General features: G+C 50.0%; 1 long non-coding RNA gene across 1 annotated transcript in view; it reads right to left on the reverse strand.

Moving 5' to 3' along the window:
• Nucleotides 1-267: 267 nt before the first annotated feature.
• Nucleotides 268-12429, reverse strand: part of LOC109318984 — a 20290-nt gene continuing 8128 nt past the window's right edge. Inside the window, exons 2-3 of the long non-coding RNA XR_002103366.1 lie at nt 3678-3683; nt 268-278 (exon numbers count right to left, since the gene is read on the reverse strand). This is a non-coding gene — a long non-coding RNA (uncharacterized LOC109318984). The remainder of the gene's footprint in view (nt 279-3677; nt 3684-12429) is intronic.

Consider the following 12429-nt stretch of genomic DNA (forward strand, 5'->3'; position numbering starts at 1 on the left):
CCTTACTCTAAGGAGATAGTAATGGAGAGTCCTGCAACCCATGTGGGTATGGTTGCTCCGAAAGATTGGCAGCAAGCCCAGCAAGTGGTAGTGCAGATAATGCACGCTCAACAGGTACAGCTGGAGGAATTAGTATGAGTAAGGAGCCAGGAGGCTGAAGCAAGTATGGCAGTGCTTAGTCAACAACAAGCGCTCAGTGAGAAGATAGGAGGCTCAACAAGCAGCCATATTAGGAGCATCAGAGAAATTCCAAATCCCTAAAATGATGGGAATGCCTACTTGGGACATCGTGCCCATGTCCATATCTATATCTTCCTCCAGGGTTGGGTCAACAGACTGTTTCCCAGCCAGTGTACCAAGTTGTAACCGTCTATGCTGTTCCTTGGCCGGACGTTTACCTCTTTTGGCACAGCTCCCTTTGTCTGTACCTTTATGGGCAGACAGTTTGACTCGAATTGACTTTCATAGTGCCGAATGCTCTCACCCACCACAATTTGATATTGAAATTTATTGAGAATAGGAGAAAGATCTTCCATCTCTTGACACCAACACTCAGATCAAGCACTGTCTTCTGGGGCTCCGCTTCCCCTACACCCCACCTAGTGCCAACCCAATGTTAGAATCCCAATAAGATAAGAAAGGTCTCAGTCTTTTTATGGTCCCTTCATTGCAGGGCCCACGAGAGGTTGTTGAACTCTTAGAGTTACTCAGCCCTGTTTGTCCATCTCCCTCTCTTCATTCACGTTATAAGTCCTTTACAATAAATTTTCCTTATTCTCCAAGTACACACTGAAAAGGGATGAGCTATATGGCAATGACGCATGTCCCCCTTTTACTCACGCTTCTGATGCATCTCTCATTCTGTCTCTACAGGATCCTCATCATCTGGCACCCAGCTGCTGCTTTGAGACATCCACACAGCTTTTTCAGGTAAGTCTGTAGGCTCTTCCAAGCCTCTAACCATGGGATGCAGTTTTGGCTCCCACCAGTTGCCTCTCTCAGGGCACTCTGTGCCAAGACACTGCTCTCCATGGCTCAGGGTTCTCACTTCCAGTCCCCCTGTTGTAGGCTCCCGAGTGGCTTTTATCTGGCCACTGGTGTTCCACCCTGCTGATCGGAGTTGGCAGATGTTCATAAAGCATGCTGGCACTGGCAGCAGAATTTCTCTCTCAGCATCAGTGTTGACTGAATCAACTCACCTCTAAACCACGGCTTCCTGCACGCTTCCTGTAAGTCATTTTTAATGGCATTTATTCTCTCACTGCCACAATGTGCTAGGCAGACAGGTCCATGCAGGAAGAAAACTAAGTGGTCCAGGGTCAGTGTAAGGTGGCTGAGCCCGGGGCTCTTGTTAACGGGCTGTGGTCAACAGCATCCAAACCATGCAAGAGAATGAATAAACCAATATAACTTAAATAATAGTGTCTGTGTTTGCTTCAGGCTTCGCCTTGACCTAGTAACATAGTTTATTCATCTGTGATCCTGTCTATATATAAAGTGCATCTCTACCCTGCCTTCTAACAGACCGTATATGCCTATGAACATACTCAGAAAGATATGTCTCGTTGTGCAGCACAGAGTAGGTATAATAGGGAACCAGGGGCTCCATCTTACTTTAAGGGAGAAGCAGCATCCAGGAGATTCTCCTGGTTGGGAGGCTGCTTTTTATGAGTTATAGAAGAACAGTCTATCATGGTCTTATAGGCTGGGAGGGACTATTGCAGAGCTAGCTGCTCTGCAGTAGTATGAGGGAGCAGAGCCTTGTCTAGCTCACTTGGGGAATGGCTGTATCTCCTAGCTCAGCAGCTGTAAGATGCTCTGGAGGCCAACCACTTAACCTATTAAGAAGCACCTGGGGCCCACGTGACTGGAAGGAGCAAGACTTAGGTAGTATATAAGCTCAGGGCTGGGTTAAGGGGCTGTCTGGTCCTGCAGGCTACCAGGGAAGGAACTCTGCACTGGAAGGACTATGGCTGAGAGAGTTACTGAAATCCATCTGCAATGAGGACTGTAAATAAGGAGCTAAAGGTTTGCAGGGGGGAGTTTGTTACGTGGCATGTAAGTTTGGATTTTGTGTTGTAGCCAGTGTGCTTATGTTTTCATTATAGCTGAGACAATCCTAACCCAAACTGCCAATCAGAAGAGGTTGGAGATCCAGTGGTGCCTGAGGTGGCATGTTACTGCTACGAGCCCAGTCAGGGGGCCAGATTCAGGGTGCTAACAGGTGGCACCTAAGAAGGGGTGAAGCCTAAGCTTGAGAAAGTCACAGCAAGTGAAAGGTAGGTGGGGCCAAGGGCCCAGCATCTGAGAGGGGTGGAGATGGGGCTAAGAGCCCTCAGTCCACAGGGCTGAGCCTACTGCCCTGAGGGGCAAAACTATAGCCCTAGAAGGGCAGAGCCAGAGGCACATAGCCCTTGAGAGGCAAAACCAGAGCCCAAGATGGGTGTAGTTAGGGCCAGGGGTCCACAGTCCTGGAGTGTGAGACCAGAGCCCTACAGGGGTAAGACTACCTTGAAGGGAGACCAAGGCCTGAGGCCCACAGCCCTGGAAGGGCAAGATTAAGGCCAGGGCCCAAAGCCAGAAGAACTAGGCAAGGGCTAGAACCCATAAATTATGTCCAGTATGGTGGACTTCAGCTACAGAGGCCCAGTAAGAGAAAAGGCAGAAGTCAGAAGGCAGAAGTCCTAACAAGGGTGCAAGATTTTGAACGTGTATAGGGCCAAGATGCCCCTAGAATGCTTAACTGTTAACCCCTGCAAGGCCTGGGTGTGGCTGTAGGGTAGGTTGGAGGCCACAGAATTAGCCCCTAAGGCAATTAGTATGCAAGGGTATGGATGGGCTAGGAAGGCCCACCTAATGTCTAAGGGCATATGAGCAGTAGATGAAGTCTTGCTCTGCAACCCGGGGGGGCAGCCTTTCTTTCTCACAAATAACATAATAACATCAAGGCTTTACAGGCAAGAGAGGAAAAACAGAGGTTACCTGGAGAGCCAGAGCCAGGCAGGAGTCGTGAGACCAATGGAGCATCATGGCTGCTGCCCCTGGGACTCGGTCTTGCTACAGTAGGATTAAAAAATCTTTCCAAGTGGCTGCCTTAAATTCCCCAGAGGAGCTCTTGCTTTATATAATCTTTTGGAGTACTTCCTAGAAGCTGCGCCTGGGCTAGCTTCAGAAATGGGTGAACTTGTTGCTCCTTAAATTCCAGGACCCAGCCTTTTGGTCCCTGACTGCCCTGGTTACCTGTGGCCCACCCTCAGAGGACTACCATCTGACTTAGCCCCAGATGGGGACTTTACCTTTTTATGGGTATGTAGTGCACCTAAAATCACATGGAGCAAAGCAGGCAGCTCTTCTTCAACAAAAACAATGTGTATTAGTTCACAGCTAACTAACCCTCTCAGCAATACAAAAGGCAGACTCCTCAGGCCACAGTGCCTAGGCCAGTTCCTAGGCAGAGTTGCAACTCTTTCCAGTTTCTCATTTCTCTTTTCCTGCCTTTCTCTCCCCACATATCTTTGGGAGTCCTCTATTCAAAATAGTGTTCTTGTGTTAGGACTCCTTTGAAGTTTCTCTCAGGCGAAGTACAGGTGTTCAAGAAGCCTGCGGCAGAAGCATTCTAACTTTTTTAAGTTTTACTCCAAGTGTCCCCATTTAGGTTGGTAGGAAGCAAAACACACATTACCCTTTGAGGGGAGAAGAGGTGGCTTTGAGTCTGCCTGAACAGCTGTGGTGCAGCAGGTTAGGGGGGCCTCTCACACACCTCCCAGCATGTCCTGCAGGCTTCTCAGGCTGCCAAAGACTCCTCAGCACAGCCGAATGTGCATGCCCACCCAGTGCACCCTGCACCCACCAAGTATGTGTATGTATCCTGTATGCCTGGGGTGTATCTGTGTGTGTCTCTGTCTGTGTGTGTGCACTCACACACATACAGAACCCAGTCATCTTGGACACTCACACACACAGACACACACACACAGAACCCATGCATCAGGGCATGATTGGGCCACTGACTTTCACACAGTTGATGAGGATGATGCCCACCTCTTATGCAAGTCCCTGTTCCCCAGGGTGATAGAGAGTAGGTGCTATGCTTTAGGGTCTCCAGTTTTGTCATTGGCAATGTCATCTCTCCCCCAATCCTCACTGGGGGCCTGACCTACCGACTCCTGCTCTGGCTCATGCAGCCCAGTAATGGACCACCTGAAGGAGCATGCACTTCAGTTCAGAATGATGTGACAGAACCAGGGAGAGGGCTTGGGGTCAGGGGCAACCAGGGCAGTTCAGCAAACATGCAATCTTGTGGTAGGGGACTTTTGGCTTGACCCCTGCTTTCCAGGGATTTCTTTGTAGGAGCTGGATAGCTGCATGTTCCTGGACCCAATGGGCACTTATACATGTGCAGAGAGACTGCTCTGATGCACTGTAATTCCAACGCATCACAGCGGACTCAATTAATTGCTTGTCAAGCAAGCTTTAAAGGACCCCTGCTGCCATTTTTCAGTGCAGGGATGCTGATACACGTGATGCTCCAGGACCTTTAATTAGAGTGGCTCTCAGAGCTGCTCATTAAAGCACCCCCTGCCCCAACTTCCCAGAGCAGGTCTATAAATGCCAGACGTCTGTCTGAGAGAGCTGCGGGCTGGGAGGGATTACTGCAGCTCTTGGCCCCCAAGGCCATAGCTCCATCTTCAAGGACCATAGACCCACAGCCCTCACCAACACCTAGGGCTCATGTCAAGCAGTCAGCTCAAGCTGGAGGGCTGCCTATTCTTGCCAAGGCTGTGTTGCTCCCCGCAGCAGGACTTGGGCCATGAGTGGGGACATGCTGGTTGGGAGCTCTTCCACTCCCCTTCCCAGCTGGTGAATGAGTTGGGGCCACTGGGCCCTGGTACCAGAAGCTCCCCGAGTGACCACTTGGCCTGGCAGGCTGGTGGGCTGCACTCTCCCACCCATTATGAGCACTCCTGCACCCCTTTGGGACTGGCCTGGACCTGCTTAGGGAACCTTTGCCTATGAGAGGACCAGCAGCGGTCCAGGGCCATGTGTATTAACTCCCTATCCTGGTGCTATGACTCCCAGCTCCTCTGTGCAGGTATCTCCTCCAAACAGCAGGTGGCCACCTGAAGCCCTTGGTCATTTGACTCAGCAGCCAGCATGCAAGCACCCTCCAGCCTGTCTATTTGCCCTGTACATTTCCCGATTCATTCCCCCTGCTGGTCTTGCAGTCCCTGGTGACAGGACTCCATGGTGCATGGCCTGAGCTCAGAGCCTCAAATGTCTCTTCCTCATCTTGCTGGTGCCTTGTACTCACATCTTCCATTCACTCAGCAGGTGTTTGGCTGCCCATCCTGGACTCACCATACTGGCTGCCATGACCTGGCTTTCCATGTGCAGACATGGAGCTCGCAGACAAGGGGTAGGGGTTACTTAACTTACAGGAGTTGTGGGGGAGGGGTTGCGGGTCCAGATCCGGGGTCAGGATGGGGCCATGAATGCAAGAGGGGGGTTAGAAGTTGCCATGACTGGCTGCTACAGTAGTGCATGTGCTATGAGAGAGAGAATCAGCACAAATCAGATCAGGAGGGGTGGTGAAAGTGCTGTTGGACCACTTGCTAGCCTGTCCAGGTGCAGAACCTGAGTCACTCTGGTAGTGAGAGCCAAGCAGCTGAGATAATGGTTCGCATGTGGGAATCTTTCCATTACATGTGTTCCTTCCCAGGAGTGGGAGGGAAGGAAGGAGGGAGGTCTGGGGGCTTTTTGGAAAGGGAACATTTTTTTTTCTCATTCCTGCTGCACTGTGACTGCAGCAGTTGTCAGACATAGCTGTGAGGTACCTTCAGTCCCTGACCTAGGGGTGCTCTCTGCAAATACTTCTGTTTATCACCCTTTTGCCAGCTGAGCTCAATAAACTCTATTGATGCCTTTCCAGGAGTGCTTGGATAGGAGGGAGAGCTGTTTATACTCAAGTGCTTGAGGCATCTGTGCTTAGCCCCAAATCTCTCATGGAGTACAGCACAGTCCTAACAGAAATGGCAAGGACATGTAAATTATGCAGATTTATGATCCCAATGAATGGCATATGCTCTCTTAAGTGCCTATAGTTGGCTGGGGAGGGGAAACTTGCACCCTGACTGCACTTCACACTTCAATTGACGAGGGCAGGGGTGGGCAGAAAACAGATGATTCACCTTTTCCCTATGCCCCAGCATTCCTGGCACACCTCCCCACCGTCCCCAACCCTTTTGTGGTCTTCTCAGTCATAATGGCCTAAGAGAGGACTATGATCACAGGGAGTGGCTTGTGGTGGCCTGGCTCCCCACACTGTCCCTTCCTTCCTCCCCCTTCCCCCCTCCCCAGGGCTCTGCATTTCCCCTGGGACCAGAGTCCTTGTCATGGTCACATGGAGCTGGGGTGAACCTTACCATCACAGATTACATAGCATCCTCACACATGGCCTGACTCATCAGAAGAAATGCCAAGAGAACTGGCCCTGGGTCCTGTGGGTTGTGCCAGCACAACAGTCACTGCTTTGGTACTGGGGGGGGGGGAGTACTCACCCTGCACCTCTGGGAGGGGTGAAGTGGCATATGACAGGACTTGGTTCAGAACAGCCATGGCCCCTGTTTGAAGAATGGTGTTGTGGAGCTTCACTCTGTCTCCTTCTCCTCCTGTGGTGTCCCCTGAAACACCCTGGTCCCATGGGCACGGGAGCGGGGTGGGGGGGAGGATAGGCATCTGCCCTGTTCTTGATGAGGAAATGGGATGGGTCCTTGTAGAATGACATGCTCTGCCATCAGCCCACAGACCACTGTCTAGCATCAAGCATGCAGTAGCATTGCCTCCTCATCTATGTGGCCCTGGTGAGGCTCTGCTTCCAGTCTCTATTGTGACCCCTCACCCGCATGTCCTGGGAGATATACTTAAAGACATCTCCAATTTGATGCATAGGTGGCAGAAGCATGAGGTTAATGGGGCTCCCCCCCGCCCACCATACAGAAGGCAGCAGCATGCATAGCCTTAGGGTAGCCTGGCCATGGGCTGCTGCAGCGGGGGGAAGGGGAGGGCACACTCAGATACCCTGCACACTTACACCCAGGCTAGCTGCATGCAGGCAGGTAAATTTTTTTCATCTTACTTTGTCACCCTGGGCTTGGTGGGGAGTGAAGGCAGATCGAGATCCCTACACAGTGCAGGAGAGAGTGGGTAGAGGCAGGGTGAATCATTCACCCTTGCCCCTGCCCCACTCCCTGCTGAACTGTGGGGATTGTCCCATGACCTTACCCAGCCAGGGCCCCATTCACTGTGAATGGGCCCACCAGAGCCAGGGCTGGGGCCAATTTAGCCAGGGTCGGGGACCGGTGCAGCTGGGGTTGGGAGGCAGCCAGCACGGTGTGGCACTAAGCAATGCCGCTTCTCTCCCACGGCCCTTTCCCCTCTCCCAATAGACTTTCCCATGTGGGGCTGTGTGCACACGCGTATGCGTGTACATGCTCAGCCCTCCCTCCCCAGATTTTTGTTCTTCTTCCACCTATGAATGTCCTATCTGGTGCTGGATATATTCCTCAGCCCAGATAGTGATAAGATCCTTTATTTCCCCAAACTGCCACTTGTGTTCCCAGGCTTGGCTGGTGGTGGTGGATGTACTGGATTCACCCATGGTCTGTGGCGGTGCCTATGGGATCTCTGTATCCATGGATGAGTAATGGTTTGGCTGTGAGAGAGTGGGTTGAAGACTGGAAGGGTGGATGGATGGATGGATGGAAGTAGTGGTGGACATGTGAAGGTGCAGTTCCTGGTACATAGCTCTCACTCTTACTTCAGAAGGTTGGGGCCTCTGCTCCCATGTCACCTGGCCTCCACTGCTCGGGCCATCTCCAGAATCTCAAAATGTCCAGGGGCTTTCAGCTGATGCCCTTTGATTCTGGCAATGCCACATGCCCCATCTTAACTGTAAAATCCAAGGGTCCATGCCCCACACAGTCCCTTAAGTTCCAGGGGGAGTGTATGTGTGCTTGCCTTGGCTTGTAGGTTCAATGCCTCCCAACATCAGTGCCTCCCCACACCCTCCCCACAGAACTACCTAGTTGATCACCTACCAGCTATCTGATCAGCAGGCAAGAAGTGTGGGAGTCAGTCTGCACTGAATGAGGATGAAGGACATGTCAGACTTCCCTCTGAAAGAAATTTAAAAAAAAAGGATGGCAAATATTTACAGCCCAGTTCAGCCACCCTTACTTTATACCTTTATAATATGGACGATTTTAGTGTAGTGGATCCTATTATTGGCAGGTTATGAATCTCAACCCCAAATAGTACTTGCCACATTTTATTAGATTTCATTTTTCCACTATCACCTTTTCTTTCCCCATCCTTTACTGGCACTGTACATAGTCCCTATTTGAGGAGATTTCGATATAAATATAGATATCACAAGTAAGAAGGCACACAGTAATACACTGTCAAGTGGTTGTTTTGCATTATTACAAATGTATTTCAATATTTTAAAAATAAATAAATACATCTAGATATGTAGTTTATAAAGAGCAAGATAGAAAGTCGGGATGACTCATGGTGGCAAATGTGGTATAGAGAGGCATGAGATTTTCAAAGGAAGATTACAAAGGAGATATGAGACAGATAAGGAGAGATCATCACCTTTCATTCCTTTCCATCATCCAGAGCTGTAACCCTTCAAGAAGAGACATAAGCAGAATTATTCTAGTGTTGGAACCAAGACCATATGCCAGGTTCAGATCCAAGACTAATGCAAACACTCCTCCACACGCCTAAATTGAAATTTCATATTTAAGGCTTTATCCCTTTTGTAAGTGAAAGTGATTTTTGAATGAACTAGACAAGTCCAAAGAGTTTTGGGTTCAGAGTTGAGAACTAACCTAAGTCTCAGGCAAACACGAACTTGATTTGAACAAGACACTGTTTGCATCAGAACATTACAAAACATGTCTGAGTGTAAGCAGCTGCTTACTGCATCAGGTGCTTCTGAAATCACTTTGGGCCATACAGGATGGAGAGAGTAGAGAGTATGGATTGTAGATACCAAAAACAAGAAACACAGTTTATTTTCGCTTATTTTGTTTACCCCAACATCATATGAAGAAAGTGGAGTACTATTAAAATATTTCAGGGAGGATTTTGCTTCCTAATTTGCACCCACATACATAACTGGCTCTTATTCTTATTTTCTTTACAGGTGTATGGAGCTCAGCAGCTTCACCTGATAAGTCTTAGTTGGCTTCATTCACCCAGAATGTACTGTCTTTTCTCTGCCCCTTCTCCCAAACTATAGAATTTTTGCAAACAGGTTTCCCTCGCTTTATGCAGTACATGCGTTCCCAGAAAACTGCACATAAATTGATTTCACATAAAGGGAACCCAGTTTATAAGATAACAAATAAGATAGGCAGTGAGGTAGGGAGGGAGCGAGGCTGCGGTTAGGGAAGGGGCAGCGAGAGGGATGTAGCGCAGCCCAAGGGCTGTAGCAGGGAGCAAAGCGGGGAAAACTGTCAGTTGGTGCGGGGCAGGTGCAGCTCTTGCTGCTACGTGCACCCCGGGAGGGCTGCAGGCTGGGGGGCTATGCTGGGCTCTTCCCAGGGAGGCATATGCACACGGGAGGAGACAAGGCTGCTGCTGCGGGCTGGGGCCAGCAGTGGCACCGGGCTCTTCCTGGTGCTCGGGGTAGGCGGAATACTGCTGTCATCCCACGTGCAGATCCGGGGGCATGCGCCCCCTGGGGAAAGCCTGGTGCAGCCCCCCAGCCTGCAGCCCTCCTGGGGTGCACGTAGCAGCAACAGCTGCGCCCCTCTGCCCCCCACCCACTGACAGTTCCCTCCACAGCTGGCGTCAGCCATTCCTGGGGCCGCTGCAGCAGGGGCTGGGGTGAGTGGGGACAAGTGGGGGCACAAAGTGCAGCTCACCCCAACCCCTGCTGCAGTGGCCCCAGAAACAGTCGACGCCAGCTGCCTGCAGCTGCTGGGCTGCACTGTGCCCCAGCCCCCCCACTCACTCACCCCAGCCTCTGGGCTGCACCATGCCACGGTGCAGGCAGCTGGCGTTGACTGTTCCCAGGGCTGCTGCAGCACGGGCTGGGGTAAGCGGGGAGAAGCGCTGTGCCTCGTGCCCCCTGGGGACTCCACTTATCCCCGCTCACCCCACCCTCTGCTACAGTGGCCCTGGGAGCAGCCGACGCCAGCTGCCTGCACCATGGCACAGTGCAGCCCAGGGGCTGGGGTGAGTGGGGACAGGCAGAACCCTTGGGCACAGCGCAGCCCAGCAGCTGCAGGCAGCTGGCACTGGCCACTCCCAGGGCCTCTGCAGCAGGGGCTGGGGTGAGTGGGCCCTGGTCCCACAGCCCTTTCCCCTCCCCCCACAGACTTACCTGCTTGAGGACATGGGAAGCACACCTATGCCAATCGCATAAGAGTAAATTTACCTTGCATACAATGTTTTTTGGGTATCGCATAAGAGCGAATCCGCACATATAGAACCCATATAAAGTGAGGGAAACCTATACTTGTAACTTCTCTTAATGATTACCCAGATGCGGAAGTGATTTTCCCCAGCTCAGGCAATTTCTTTAATTCACTGCAAGGAGACTAAGCAAGGGCAGGCTAGAGATGTACCTTACAGAATAAACAGTACTGTACAAAGATCCAATTCTACTCCACTTGAAATCAAGAGAAAATTACCCCAATTTCAGATTTAAGTGTTGCTATATTTTAAAAATTTGCATCTTACTGAATGACTGTGTGATAAACTTAAATAAAAAAGTAACGACCTTTCTGTCCCCAAAGTTTACTGTACTGTCCATTATATCACTTCAGAAAATACATAATGGGAGTGTAATTGCCCTGACTGCAAATATTCAATGCCTTTTAAAACCTTCAAACAATTTATTGGTAAAAAGTATATTGTCCTGGCCCATGACTCCACTGTCTTGCAAACACACAATAACTTTGATTGGATGGTAATGTTAGGGCACCAGCTAATCAGGGAATTAAAAAAGAACTGTTGGAATATTGACCCACTACCATGTACCTGGTGATCCTAAGTCATCCTTTCTGGGGCATGAGGTAAAAATTGGGACAACCTGACTGTCTCCGCTCGCTAGGGCTTCAGGAAAGTGACCCTGTTTCCAAAATTCTGTATGGATTTTAGAGGATCTACTGGGTTCAGAAGGGAAGGATCAAATCACTGCTTCTTTTGCAGGCAATATATTAGGAAGACAGGAAAAGAGTTTCCTTTCCTCCCATTGAAGAATGCCAGGTGTTTCCTAAGAGGAACATCACAGAGGTTGTGCCTCTCAAACTCTGTAACAAACTGTCTGAACCAGCTTTCTATCAAGTGCACATTATTCCAAACCATTACTCAAGTAACCAGAATTATTAGAAATTGTCTTTAGACATGAAAACAGGAAAGCACTGTCTGTCTCTTTATGGGTTATTGAATGCATCTAAGGTTCCTGGAGCTTCGTGTCTGTGAATTGCATTCATGGGTTTCTGGTCCTGCATCCTGTATTGAGCATAAGCAGTGTAAGTGCTTCTGACAATTTACATGTTACTGTGCATTCAGTTTTCCCAGACAAGTTGGAAAGTAGTGATGCTACATATTCGTATGCATATGTGGGCTGATGCATATTTGGGGTATGTTCAAGTACATTTTTTACTGCCATTAGGGCACTTGCCCTTTGCCAGAAATCAGTGCAGATGAATTGATTCGTAAGGCAGGTTCTCTGTAAGCAGAGGCAAAATAGCAGGAGATCTACATTCAGCACTTGCTTTCCTGCACCCATGGCAATATGCAATAAGAGAAATTCAGGAATAAGCGGTTTTCTTTGTGTGGCTGGATCTATGCTACCTGGAAGGAGGTTGTGTGAGAGGGCCTGGGGAGAGGTTTTGCTGACTCCTGTCAGTGACAGCCCAGGGGCAGGGCTGACCCAGTGCTCAGGTAGATCACACAAGCTTGGCTGAGGCTAGAGCGCCACCCTGGGAGCCAGGGTGAATGGAGTTCTTCAGTGCTCCATGGGATGGTGAAGGAATGAGACCTACCATGAGTCACAATGGGATGTGGCACAGATGTTCATTACAGCGCTCTAACCTACAGCACTGAAGTCTGATACCACATTCACCCAGGGTTATCTTAAGGTGGGATCCACCATTTCTACAGCGCTTTATGTGCCCTGACTGTCTGGTTATGGCTGTAGAACTTTCTGGATGCCAACTGTGCAATGAATGTAATGTTTGTACCTGGCCTCCAGCACTAGCAACAGCAGCAGGCTTCAAAATGCTGAGGCCTGAATTCAGTATGGCCCCTTGTATCTTATAGTTTCATAGTTTCATAGTAGCTAGAGTCGGAAGGGACCTAGGTAGATCATCTAGTCCGACCCCCTGCCTTGGCAGGAAAGAGCACCGG

This window comes from Crocodylus porosus, unplaced genomic scaffold (assembly GCF_001723895.1).
Source record: "Crocodylus porosus isolate Cpor-Errol unplaced genomic scaffold, CroPor_comp1, whole genome shotgun sequence".
NCBI classification, from domain to species: Eukaryota; Metazoa; Chordata; order Crocodylia; family Crocodylidae; genus Crocodylus; species Crocodylus porosus.